We start from the raw sequence: 14,121 nt of genomic DNA, 5'->3' as shown, positions 1-14,121 counted from the left end.
GTTTATGTTACATTTCGTTACTCTAAAAATCGTTTGATGGCTGAGAATGTTCATTATTCGTTATTTACTTCCATTATATGATTCTCCACATATACGAACTTACTTAGAAATCAGTAGTTACAGATATTATAAATTAGTGGTTTTCCCCAAGAGTTACAGATATTGCATTTTAGTAGAAACACAAAATCAATTAAAGCTTAAATGTATCTATATTCATAACACAAAGTCGGATTAGTTACACAATTTATAACTCAAGAATGGCTGTACCGATTATAATGATCTGTCATTTGTTGGAATTTTCCAATCCAAACAGCAGCATAACTATTACAATATCGTAAAAGTTCACGAAAAACCTACGTAATTATAGAAAGAAAAATAGATTGTTTGGATTTAAAAAGCCTGTTAAATGTAGTCTGTTGCGAGTATGCATTATTTTAATACAGCGCAACCATATATTTAATTAATTTGACCGATATTTTCGATTTGTTTCTATAAATTGTCTTTAAAACATAGAGTAAACTTGATAGTAAATCGACTATTTTGAAATAAAAAGCATTTGGGGGGGCAGGGTTCGTTCGCCCCCCCCCCTTTAGGTGCGCCCCTGGTCAAGATATACTTAAAATAAAAAAAATAGCGCGAAACGTGATGTCTTTTTGTATACAAAATAACTCAAATGATCAGTAATGTAATAACCAAAAAGCATAGCCTAAACAAGTTGAAGTTTCTGGACGTATTTAAACTTTTTCTGCTTTGTATTTTCTGCTTTGTATCCTTGGTGGAAGTGAGTAGGTTTTAATGGAAAAGACATATTTTATATGTTATAAACTATCAGTTTGATAGTTTGTATTTAAACTTGTAAAGAGATTCAATAATCCCAAGTTCGTAGCAATTTAACGTCCCTAACTATCTATAAAAAGATTTGTAACCTTTTTAAACTTTTTTGTTCACCTAGATTCGAAGTTTGGATAACTGTGAGGCTCGTGCTTGTCCGACACAAAAATTACTGCCTGGGGCAGGTCGTGGTAACGTGTTCAAAAACAGTGTGGGGATTTAGAAATTTGTAATGTGGTAAAACTTTCCCCATCTGCCTAAAAATATTTCCTTTACATTTTTTCTGTTTCTACTTTCAATCGAATAAAATTAGCAAGCAGCAAATTTTTCGATACAATTTATTATGTAATATACACCAAACTAAACTTAAAACGACGTTAAAAACAGGTAAAATTACTTTTATTCCGTTATGGATGTAACCCTAGTCATGTTAAAGTAAAAAATATAACATTATTTGATTAATAACAAAGTGTGCAGTCCGTAGCCTGCATATATGAAGTTCCCGTTAGATCATGCACACTGCAAGAAGAAGTCCTGATGGTTGCAAGATAGTTGTGTTGTGTAGAACGTACATGTAGGACTACGTGTTCCTACACGTTGGCCGCTACAAGAGGTCCAAGAGCGTCCTGATGGTTGCGACCATTGTGTGTTGTGTAGAACGTACATGTTGGACTACGTGTTCCTACATGTTGGCCGCTACAAGATCCGGCAAGCCTCAGTCAGTCGGTCCGATAGCCTGCACCAAGAAGGATCTCCCACCGGTAAGTTCCTTCCATTCAAATTTTTATATAATCAGAAATATGTATTCACGAAAATTTTAAATTTATTAATGACTTTTACAACAATATAAACTAATTAAACTGAAATAAATTAAAAAATTATTAATATTACAATAATTTAAGACACTTATTGCTCGTCACGTTGATTATCACAAGGATTATTTCGGTTGAAGATTAGGAATTATAATTATATTTCAAGAAAATTACATTATATTACTTCGTTATAACGATTTAAATAAAATTGTATTAAAATACTAAATGTTTTAATCGTTACAAACCACTTTTCACGTGTTCTTGCAATATGGTTAATTTTTAGTCAGTCCCAGTTCCGATTCGTTCTGTTTAACAGATACTGTTAGTATGCCTTACCTCTTTAAAGGAAATAAAATATGTCTAAAGATAATATAAATGTAAAGCAATTCGGGTCCTTATAACTACTCTCGGTTTTTTTCAATTTTTAGTCAAATAAAATTTCTTTCTAGTGTGCAGTGTCCATTTGTGATTAAAAAAACAATTCGAACTGTATCTTTGATAAAGTAGGTATATGTGGCACATGTTTACTTTTTCGTAATTCAATTTGGAATCATAAAATTATTTTACGTGAATTTTTTCCTTTCACACAGTTCACTTTCGACAGCGCATTTAAAATTTTTTAATTCATAATTTTAGTTAAATTTATTCTAGTTGATCTAAAACCATATACATTTTTTTAGTTAAAACAAAGGTAATTTAAAACACCTTTCATATAATTACTCCTGGCGATATTTTAATGCTATTTGATGCACTAATATGTATTTATTTTATATAAAGTACTTATGAAATAAAATCAGAAAATCATGTAAAACATTGAATATATAATTACACTTTGTATAATTTTGATTTTAATGTTGTATTTAAGTGAGTAGAGTTAAAAGACTATCTTAGTCATAGTTTAAATTAGGAATAACTAGGTTTTATTATAAACTAGACAATTTCTAAAAGGCTGCATTCAAAATGGCTAAACATTTTAATATTTATAATTTTAATTATAGAAAAAACATGTTATCTTTAGAAAAAAACTCCATTAAAAGCGAAATCAAATACTATTGACATGTTTTTAGTTTCTTACGATGTAAAATAGCCATCATCGTTTCGTCACATACATTTTATTAACTAGGATTTATGTTTATTTATACAGCAAAAATATTTTTTTGGTTGTATTAACTGTACTATTACTGAAATCAATATTAATTTATCCTAAAGTAGTAGTTAATTTTGAATACTGACACTTATTTGTTGAAATAGTAGTTTCCTTATTTTTATTTCTTTAACGAGCCTAGTTCCTTCAAATGGAATAAATTTTATCACTATTTTAATAAATAGAATTTTCTTTTAGTATTGGAACTTTTTAATGGTAACTGCAGCTCTAAACCACTTCGTTACTAGTTTGTAGAATTTAAATAAACAAACCAAACTTTATTAAAACTATTTAATTCTTTAATGAAAATATTTAGTAAAAAAGGCATACTTTGTTGTTGTTATTATTATTATTATTTAGGGTTCCATATAGCAGACTTATAAAAATAATTGTATCAAACTTCTGGGTTAGAAGTTATTCAAACTCAAAGCCTATACCATGCAATTTATTGATACATAACAGATAAGGTTTTATTTATAATTTTAGACTTCCATTATAATATAGCCATATAAATTAATGAAATTAAAAGTTTACCACTTAAATTAAATTTCTTACACGGCTTTAAAGCTTTGTATAAACTCGATTCAGACACTCTTATAACCTCAATTTTTGGTGATGTTAATTGTTTTATGTTGATACAACAAATTACACATTATTTAAATCAATGCAAAGTTAAAGTGTAATGAAAAAATTATTTTTGGAAAAAAACCCGATTTTAAACGTTTTAGAGAGTTTTATTATTAGATAGCCTATTTAAAATGTTGTCCATTGCGCCGTTTCTCTACCCTGGACTTAAAGGCTTTCTCTATGAAAACTGAAATTTATTAATTTCAACAACAAATATGTATTCATTTTCACCTCTGACTTATATAAAATTGGATTTTATCCTTATTAATTATTGCTGTTAATATTTTATTGAATTTATGTATAGAGTGATGTTTTACCTGCATAAGCGAACACGGCCACTTTAAATGCACAAGCCGAGAGCAACAAAAATGTTGTCTTTTCATAGACATCAGATGTGTTACATTGGTTAAAAAAAGTTTTAAAGATACCAACTATTTTTAATTTTTATAACAATTCCAACGTACTTTTTCTAACAAAATCCGTCAACGCATCACCCACATCAGTTTGTGACAACCTTATGTGAACACCCTGTATATAGCACATTAGCGATTTTTTATACTCTATTTAATAGAGCCGGTCCAGATAAAAGAAAATCAGGTAGCTCTCCACACAATTATTACAGTTAATAATAAGCATATCTGTGGTTGGCTGTGCTGAGATTGCCAGCTCCCGCAGGAACAGTCCCGTCTTAACGAGGTATCAACACTAGTTCCTGTGGTTTGCTTAGCAAATTCAGAATATGAATAATCAAACCAGGTTTAGAACATAGTTCATAATCAGATTTTCTCTGACTACTATGGGTAGAATATTAAAATAGAATATTACATCACTTTACCAATATAAAATAAAATACACCATTATTTATTCTTAAATTTTATTGCTACAAATATATACTATGAAGAAGAAGACACACACGTGTTTCTGAAGCGTTCAAGCATTCATTAAACCTTAATATCATACCAATGTTATATTAGATTATTTATATCTATATATCTTTCATTGACGAATTGATTTATATTTGACTAATATTTTATTGGATTTGGCTTGGTCATAAACCTTTGTACAATAAAATCCGGCCTTTTTAAAATAAACTATTGTATTGTAATGGTTTGTTTATCCACAAAACATTATTAAAAATTAAAGTAAGTTCCATGAAATAAAATTTATTATGTATAAAGGAATATTATTCCATATCATGAACTTGTTTAAGTTTTAATTTTATACATAAGTTATTTTTTTATTTTATACATAAGAAAACAAAATAATATTCATCAATTATTTCAATAAAGTGTTCAAGAAAATATTTTCGCTGTGATAAATTTGTACGATTCGTTTTAAATTTCAATTTAACACAAATAACTTTGATATTAAACTAGTACTCAGTTACTCAGTAAAAAGAAAACGCAATAATTTAATAGAAACAGATTTTATTTTACTGTCTATGTTACTGTCATATATGTTCTTAGTGTGCTACTAATGTTATGCGCACTGAAGAGATTTTGGGTGCTATAAGAGACACAGCAAATACAAAGTTGTGTGTGATAAAAACACCAACAAATAAATGTTGTAAAGTTGATTATTTGTTGGTCATTCACTCGCTGCGCTCAAATCACTTTTTTGGTCAAAATGTTCAAATTAATCAAAACCGTCATAGCTATTTTATTAGTACCTATATATTGAAACGATTTTTAAATGAAATCTGCATGAAATTTCCCTTTCGTGTGCATAATATTTTTATCACTCTAGATATTCTTTGATTGGCGATTGATAACAAGACGTACTAAATATACCTCCTTGAGCAAGATGATGTTTCCAATTTTAAGGAGAATATTAGAAATGAAATTTTATAAATGTTGCTTGCTGCTCCGTTTTTAGAGATAAAGCAATATTTCAACAATAAGTATTTGCATTTTTTAATACAAACTTCTACTTAAAAAGCGTTAGTTTACTAGATACTAGATTTATAAATATAATTTAAAAATACTAGATTTTTAAATTTAATAATTTACGTGGTTGTAAACATAAAATATAATATAAAGTAAATAATCGCTTTAACTTCATAAAAACCTACTTTTGGTAAACAGTTCTTGTTGCAATTAATTTGTAATGTTCCTACCTTTATTGTTTTAATTCTAAAGAACAGTCAAACCGTTATTATTGTCCAACAAGAACTTCTTAAAACTTCGTTATGTATATTTATATTTTATTCAAAGTCTAAAAATATAAAAATTTATTTCCAGCACAATTTGTTTTATTTCTGGTTCCAAATAGCGTAAGTCTAACTTCTCTATGTAAAACTTTTATTCACACGTAAAAAAAACCATTTCTTTGGATACTCAGATTATCACTCTTTTAATTTTCAACCTTATTGTTAAATATATTTCTCCAGTAATACATTAAAATAGTTGTCCCTCTATGTTAAACAAGTGATATATACAGAATGTTCAAAACAATAAAAAACATTATTTTAATAAAAAACATATTCTATTCTACCATCGTTTTTTACTATCCTTATTCAAGGATTAGGCCCATTTACAGGAAAGTTTGTAAATGTAACCATAATAATTTTAAGTTCATCTATTCTATATTACTGAAATAATTTCTTGTTTTAAGGTGATTTCAGGCATTAAAACTGCGAATTTTATTTACATATATGGTATTAATCAAGGTTTATTTATTAAATTTCAGAAGTGCTTTGTGGATTTGAAATAGACTATAGGCCATGGAGTAAAAAAGAAATAATATAACTAAACTTTTGTTTATTTCAAGACAGCTGATTATTAAAACATGCGTTTCTCAAGCATTAATTATTTTTTAATAATATACTATCTAGTATATTATATTAAATTATTTATTTATGATGTTTACCAATAGATGCATCAAATTAATAAATGGTCAATACAAAACCTCGTATTATCGTATTATAAAACCTTGAAACTTCTCTTTGGGTATTTCTATCGAATCCATTAGCTTTTATTTGCTAATCTTCATCAAAATAGAGTAACAGTGGTGTTCCACTTTGTGGCTAAAATTCTTTTTCATCAACAATTTAAATTTTATCACTAGTAGAGAGATTTTGCCAAATAATGGGTTTCATACTATGGTGTCTACAAAATTGTTATTGCGTGTGAAATATTATTTCGATCGGTTGTATTTACTAGGCTTAAACTAATCTAGGCACTAAAACTGTAATATTCTAAAATAATTTTCAGATGCATGGCTGAGGATGAAAGCAATTGTTTTGTCACGAGAAAATTGTGTAAATATTCGATAGAGGTAAACAGCGTTAATAAAAATTGACAGCTTTACCTTTTTCTGAATTTACTGTGTAATAACTGTAAAGGTACCAATTTATATTAGAAACCATTGCAAAATGAGCAATGCAATCTGCCTTTCAATTTTTCACGTCTTTTTATATATTTTTATGAAGAAAATTTAAAGCCATTAAAAGGCATTCCAAGGTTACTAAAGCCATCAGGGTAGAGTGGAAAGAATGTTGATGGTACGGTCAATAAAAAATATTGATACTTTTTACTGTATCGATGTATGTTTTAAACATCAGTAAATTCTTAATGGAAATCACCCCTCTGGAAAACATTTTCAACGCATGTAATTGTGTCACAAGTGATAATGTAGAATGTGCAGTGCCTTCATGACCCCAACATTGAAAAACAGTTCCATCCTTCACTAGAGTTTGTTGTTTCACGTACATTTTGGAATTGACAAAATGATCAAACTAGAATAAACCTGAAATATTAGTGTTTTAATGGGTGAAAAAATCTGGGATTGACACCTACTGTAAAAGCTAAGTTAAGTTCTGGATCTCGCCCCAGCATCTGACGATGCAGCAGCAATGCACCGCTTAAGATGCAACTGCACGAGTCAGTATGCGTCGTAACATAACCGCGATGTTATCGCTGTTGGTGCGGCTTTATTGTATCATAAACTTGTGGTTCAGTTCCCCTTTCTTTTTATACAATCTCCCATAACCCGTATCTGATTTTATTCCAGTGGAATCCAATTTTTTGTGGCATAAACAAGTTAAACACTACGGTATCGAATGATGAGTCGTAATCAGGTATACTCGTACGTCAAGAGATATACTTATAGAGAGCACCTGGTAATCTCCAAAACATTTTAGCAATACTACCATAGAATATTTACAATGTCGTTTTTGAAATTTGTTAGTGTTACTTAATTTGAACACGATTGCTTTCTTTAAATTGCTCAAGAGATATATTTATAGAGAGCACCTGGTAATCTCCAACACATTTTAGCAATACTACCATAGAATATTTACAATGTCACTTTTGAATTTTTTTAGTGATACTTAATTTGAACACGATTGCTTTCTTTAAATTGCTCAAGAGATATATTTATAGAGAGCACCTGGTAATCTCCAACACATTTTAGCAATACTACCATAGAATATTTACAATGTCGTTTTTGAAATTTTTTAGTGCTACTTAATTTGAACACGATTGCTTTCTTTAAATTGCTCAAGAGATATATTTATAGAGAGCACCTGGTAATCTCCAAAACATTTTAGCAATACTACCATAGAATATTTACAATGTCATTTTTGAAATATTTTTAGTGTCACTTAATTTGAACACGATTGCTTTCTTTAGATTGCTCAAGAGATATATTTATAGAGAGCACCTGGTAATCTCCAACACATTTTAGCAATACTACCATAGAATATTTACAATGTCACTTTTGAAATTTTTTAGTGTTACTTAATTTGAACACGATTGCTTTCTTTAGATTGCTCAAGAGATATACTTATAGAGAGCACCTGGTAATCTCCAACACATTTTAGCAATACTACCATAGAATATTTACAATGTCATTTTTGAAATTTTTTAGTGTTACTAAATTTGAACACGATTGCTTTCTTTAGATTGCTCAAGAGATATACCTATAGAGAGCACCTGGTAATCTCCAAAACATTTTAGCAATACTACCATAGAATATTTACAATGTCGTTTTTGAAATTTTTTAGTGTTACTAAATTTGAACACGATTGCTTTCTTTAGATTGCTCAAGAGATATACTTATAGAGAGCACCTGGTAATCTGCAAAACATTTTAGCAATACTACCATAGAATATTTACAATGTCGTTTTTGAAATTTTTTAGTGTTACTAAATTTGAACACGATTGCTTTCTTTAGATTGCTCAAGAGATATACTTATAGAGAGCATCTGGTAATCTCCAAAACACTTTAGCAATACTACCATAGAATATTTACAATGTCACTTTTGAAATTTTTTAGTGTTACTTAATTTGAACACGATTGCTTTCTTTAGATTGCTCAAGAGATATACTTATAGAGAGCACCTGGTAATCTGCAAAACATTTTAGCAATACTACCATAGAATATTTACAATGTCGTTTTTGAAATTTTTTAGTGTTACTAAATTTGAACACGATTGCTTTCTTTAGATTGCTCAAGAGATATACTTATAGAGAGCACCTGGTAATCTCCAAAACACTTTAGCAATACTACCATAGAATATTTACAATGTCACTTTTGAAATTTTTTAGTGTTACTTAAATTTGAACACGATTGCTTTCTTTAGATTGCTCAAGAGATATACTTATAGAGAGCACCTGGTAATCTCCAAAACATTTTAGCAATACTACCATAGAATATTTACAATGTCGTTTTTGAAATTTTTTAGTGTTACTAAATTTGAACACGATTGCTTTCTTTAGATTGCTCAAGAGATATACTTATAGAGAGCACCTGGTAATCTCCAAAACATTTTAGCAATACTACCATAGAATATTTACAATGTCGTTTTTGAAATTTTTTAGTGTTACTTAACTTGAACGCGATTGCTTTCTTTAGATTGCTCACGCATTTTCAAGTCTAATTTCATTATTTGAACGTCCTGCGGACGGATATACCGGATGATGTTTCATCCCTCCGGTAAAAAAACAAAACAGAATTTACTGTGCCAGCTTTCTGAATGATAGGCTTCAACAACGCCCAGTCACATTCCAAGGATGGAGATGCACCTTTATATAACTCTTTCATGTCTATGTAGAAATGAAGTTTACTACCAAATTGAAAGTTTATTAGTTTAGTCTTTCCCAAGATATTTAGCGGATAGTTAAGCTACATATGTGACTATTACACTGATGGTACTCAGGTTGTTTACAAGTTTCTGAATTCTGCGGTTTTCTCGTTGAATCGTGGTTACTTATAAGGTTAATATGAAAAATTTCGCTAACGCTCAGCCTAATTCTAAGGAGTGACCTACGCGATCGTATATAGAAATGAAGCTTCGTGTAAAATTTCAAGAATGTTTAGTACGTTCTCAAGATGCCGTTCGAACAGACAGACAAAAATCGTGTTTTCTTCGCTAACGCTCAGCCTAATTCTAAGGAGTGACCTACGCGATCGTATATAGAAATGAAGCTTCGTGTAAAATTTCAAGAATGTTTAGTACGTTCTCAAGATGCCGTTCGAACAGACAGACAAAAATCGTTGTATTCTTCGCTAACGCTCAGCCTAATTATAAGGAGTGACCAACGCGATCGTATATAGAAATGGAAGCGTTTCGGTAGGTAAAAATTTCAAGTAAGTTTAGTACTCTTTACTCAAGATGCCTTCCGAAAAGACAGACCAAAGAAATCGGTTTTTCTTTCCCTTCCTTTCGCTAACGTAACGGAGCTCAGCCTAATTATAAGGAGTGACCTATACGCGATCGTATATAGAAATGAAGCTTCGGTGTAAAATATTGCAAGTATGTTTAGTACGTACTCCCAGAATGCCGACCGAACAGAACAGACAAAAATCGTGTTATTCCCTTCGCTAAATCGCTCAGCCTAATTATAAGGAGTAGACCTAACGCGATCGTATATAGAAATGAAGCATCGTGTTAAAAATTTCAGAATGTTATAGTACGTTCTCTAAGCTGTTCCGTTCGAACAGACAGACAAAACATCGATTTTATCTTCGCTAACTAGCTCAGCCTAATTCATAAGGAGTGACCTAGCGGCGATCGTATAATAGAAATGAAGCATCTGAGTAAAATTATTCAAGTATGTTATAGTACGTTTCTCAAGATGCCGTTTCGAACAGACAGACAAAAATCGTGTTTCCCTTCGCAACGCTCAGCCTAATTATAAGGGAGTGACCTACGCGATGTATATAGAAAATGAAGCTGTCGTGTAAAATTTCAAGTATGTTTAGTACGTTCTCAAGGATGGCCGACCGAGACAGGCAGACATAAATCCGGTGTATTTCCCTTCGCTAAACGCTCAGCCTAATTCTAAGGAGTGACCTACGGCGATTCGTATATAGAAATGAAGGCTTCGTGTAAAATTTCAAGAATGTTTAAGTACGTTCTCAAGATGCCGTGTCGGAACCAGACAGACAAAAATCGTGTTTTCCTTCGCTAACAACGCTCAGGCCTAATTATTCTAAGGGAGTGAGCCTACGCGATCGTTAATTAGAAATTAAAGCTTCTGTGGTAAAAATTTTTTTCAAGAATGTTTAGTTAGCGTCTCTTCAAGATTGCCGTACCGAACAGGCAGGACAAAATAGTGTTTATTCATATCGCTACTTCGCTAATCGCTCAGCCTAATTAATTAAGGAGTGTGACCCTACGCGATCGTTATATAAAATGAAGCTTCGTGTAAAATATTCCAAGTATGTTTAGTACGATGCTCTCAAGATGACCGTCATCTGTAACAAGCCAGACAGAAAATCGTGTATTCTTTCTTTCGCTAACGCCTCAGCCTAATTATAAGGGTCAGAGACCTATGCCGATATCGTATATTAGAAATGAAGCCTCGTGGTAAAATTTCGAAAGTATGTTTAGTACGTTCTCAAAGATGCTCGTCCTGAACAGACAGACAAAAATCGTGTTTTCCCTTCGCTATCGCTCAGGCCTAATTATAAGGAGTTAGACCTACGCGATCGTATATAGAAAAGAAGGCTTCGTGTTAAAAGTTTTCAAGAATGTTTAGTACGTTCTCAAGATGCGTTTCGAACATGACAGGACTCAAAAAATCGTGTTTATCCCCCCTTCGCCTAACGCTTCAGGCCTAATTCTAAAGGAGTGACCTACGCGATCGTATATAAGAAATGAAGCTCTCGTTGTAAAATTTCAATTATGTTTAGGACGTTTCGTCAAGATTGCCGTTCGAACAGACATTCAAAAATCGTTGGTTTTCTTTATACGCAAACGTTAACGCTCCATGCCTCGAATTCTAAAGGAGTGACCTAACGCGATCGAGTATATAAAAAATGAAGCTTGCGTGTAAAAATTTCAAAGAAATGTGTAGTTAAGAACGTTCTCAAGATGCAGTTCGAACAGACAGAACTAAAAATCGTGTTTTCTTCGCTAACGCTCAGGGCCTTTAATTTAGAGGAGTGACTACGCGATCGTATAATAGAAATGAAGCTTGATGCTTCGTGTTAAAATTTCAAGATATGTTTAGTAACGTTCTCATGATGCCGTCCGAACAGGCAGACAAAAATCGTGATTTTTTTTCTATCTTCGCTAACCGTGCTCAGCCTAATTCCTAATGGAGTCTGACCTACGCGATCGTATATAGAATTGAAGCTTCGTGTAACAATTTTTTCAAGAATGTTTAGTACGTTCTCAAGATGGCCTGTTCTGAACAGACAGACAAAAATCGTGTTTTCTTCGCTTACGCTCAGCCAATCAGTGTTGTACACAATACTTATATTTCTTATTGCTGACTCACTGGACTCATTACATTTTCTGTTTCCAAAAATGTTGCATTCAGAGTCAGAATTATTTTGTATGTTCTTGGGGAAGGTATCTCAATAAGGTGTGGAAGACAGATAGACTAAAATGACGTTTTCCAGCTCCTCATGTGATAGGACAAAAAACTAAACAAATTAAGTCACGGTACTTTATTTTGATGTATCTTATAAACCTCTGTATATCCATTTAAAAACATCTACTTCTTTGTGTTCCACAGATCGCGTCCAAAGTATCAATAATCTGCCTTATGGGAATTTCTTTTAATATCAAAGTGTTTTATTCTCTAAGAATGGAGTGTTGTTTCAGGATTTTATTGGCCGAGCTTTAGCGAAGCCTATCAATCGTGGGGCTGCAAAGTTTTCGTTTATTTTTGTGTCTGTCCGTCTGTCGAAAATGAACTCACCCATAGACTTGAAATTTTGCATGAGCTTCCTATGTATATATATATATATATATATATATATATATATATAAATGAGGAATGTATTTACATAAACTTATTAAATGGTGGTGTATGCCAAATATTAACGATTAGTTAACAATTTTTGCATTGGTCTTACGGTTACCCATGATGGCAACAAGAAAATCACAGATTAAAATAAATTTGTAAAAACTGAGTACAATCGTATGAATTTTCAACGTATGATTTATTGTAACGCATATATCCAAGTGAAAAGAAATTTAGACGTGAATTTTGCATGTTCCATCAGCGAAGCTAGTTAGGCTACGCGAAACGTGGTGTGGCGTAACCGTACCTTGTCGAATTATATTAGAGACATGTACCACTACCATTATTTCATTTTTCACCAAACCCTAGAGATAGAGTTGCCGGCTTACTTTTAATTGCTGCCCATTTTATTTTCAACTGTATTGGTAGCGTTATTTTTTGTAGGCTGTATTTCGCTCTAGTAACAAATACCTGTTTTTGGCATTTTTAATGTTGTATTTCAAATTAACTTTTAATATTCTTGGAACTCGAATTTCTGAAAAAATCTAAATTGCTTTCAAATTCCCCACCTCTCATTGAATTTTGAAGCTAATGCCTACTGAAATGCACTAACAATGATAGAACGTAATAGTAGGACAACTGCATGACGCAATCACTACTGTAATGTACTTACTCTGTGCTGGGACTGTACGTATATGTTTTATCGGTACAGTCTGTTACAACAGGTGTATTCATGGTGGTCTTAGTGTTCATCCATAGGAACATAATCAAATGACATATGTCAATGCCTGACATGGATTTCAATTACTATAGCGTAGTTATAAATGACATGGCGGTTGAGCTTTCGGACGATTACAATGTGCTCAAAATTATTGTGTTCGCTTTATTTTCAACCTTAGACGATATGACCATATAAACACCCTTCATCAATCAGTTACATCTGCTAAAATTGAATCTACTCCGTCAGTTCCACATTCTTAACATGTTACATTCTATTTTGTATAACGATTATTCCCCCTTCTCATTTGTCTGAAAACTTTTCTTTGAAACAAGCAATTGGAATACTCGACGTAGAACCTCTTTGTTGTCTATTCCTGTTCATAGATCTTCTACTTACAGTAAATTATTCACAGTCTCTGCTTTACGACTCTGGAATAATCTCCCGAATCATATCAGAGGTATTCGTAGTCGGGAGCGGTTTCGGGGGGGGGGGGGGGGGGGGGGGGGTGCTTAAGGACCATCTGTTTCAGGCCTCGTCGGGTTGACGATATCGTGGCATAGGGTTTGGGACGATGGCTTTGTATGAATGGTGATGGGTGAATGTCTGTTAATTTAATTGTAGTTTTTATTTTATTTATTTATTTTTCGTTTCATGAAAAACCTTCTTTTCATTTTATTATTTTATATAAATATAGATTATCATTTTTGAATGTAAAACAGTACATTACTATATTGTGGCTCTTGTTTTACACATTAGTGTAAAACAAGACCATACATTTATTATAAT

The 14,121-nt window shown here is 31.7% G+C and overlaps 1 protein-coding gene across 1 annotated transcript in view; it reads left to right on the top strand.

The window, feature by feature from the left end:
* The first annotated feature begins 1,437 nt into the window (after nt 1-1,437).
* Nucleotides 1,438-14,121, top strand: part of LOC124353622 (dihydrodiol dehydrogenase 3-like) — a 39,918-nt gene continuing 27,234 nt past the window's right edge. The window contains exon 1 of the mRNA XM_046803546.1: nt 1,438-1,592. The gene's annotated coding sequence lies outside the window, so the exon portion shown is untranslated. The remainder of the gene's footprint in view (nt 1,593-14,121) is intronic.

This window comes from Homalodisca vitripennis, chromosome 2, assembly GCF_021130785.1.
Source record: "Homalodisca vitripennis isolate AUS2020 chromosome 2, UT_GWSS_2.1, whole genome shotgun sequence".
Lineage (NCBI taxonomy): Eukaryota > Metazoa > Arthropoda > Insecta > Hemiptera > Cicadellidae > Homalodisca > Homalodisca vitripennis.
This window is presented reverse-complemented; position numbering and strand designations above follow the sequence as displayed.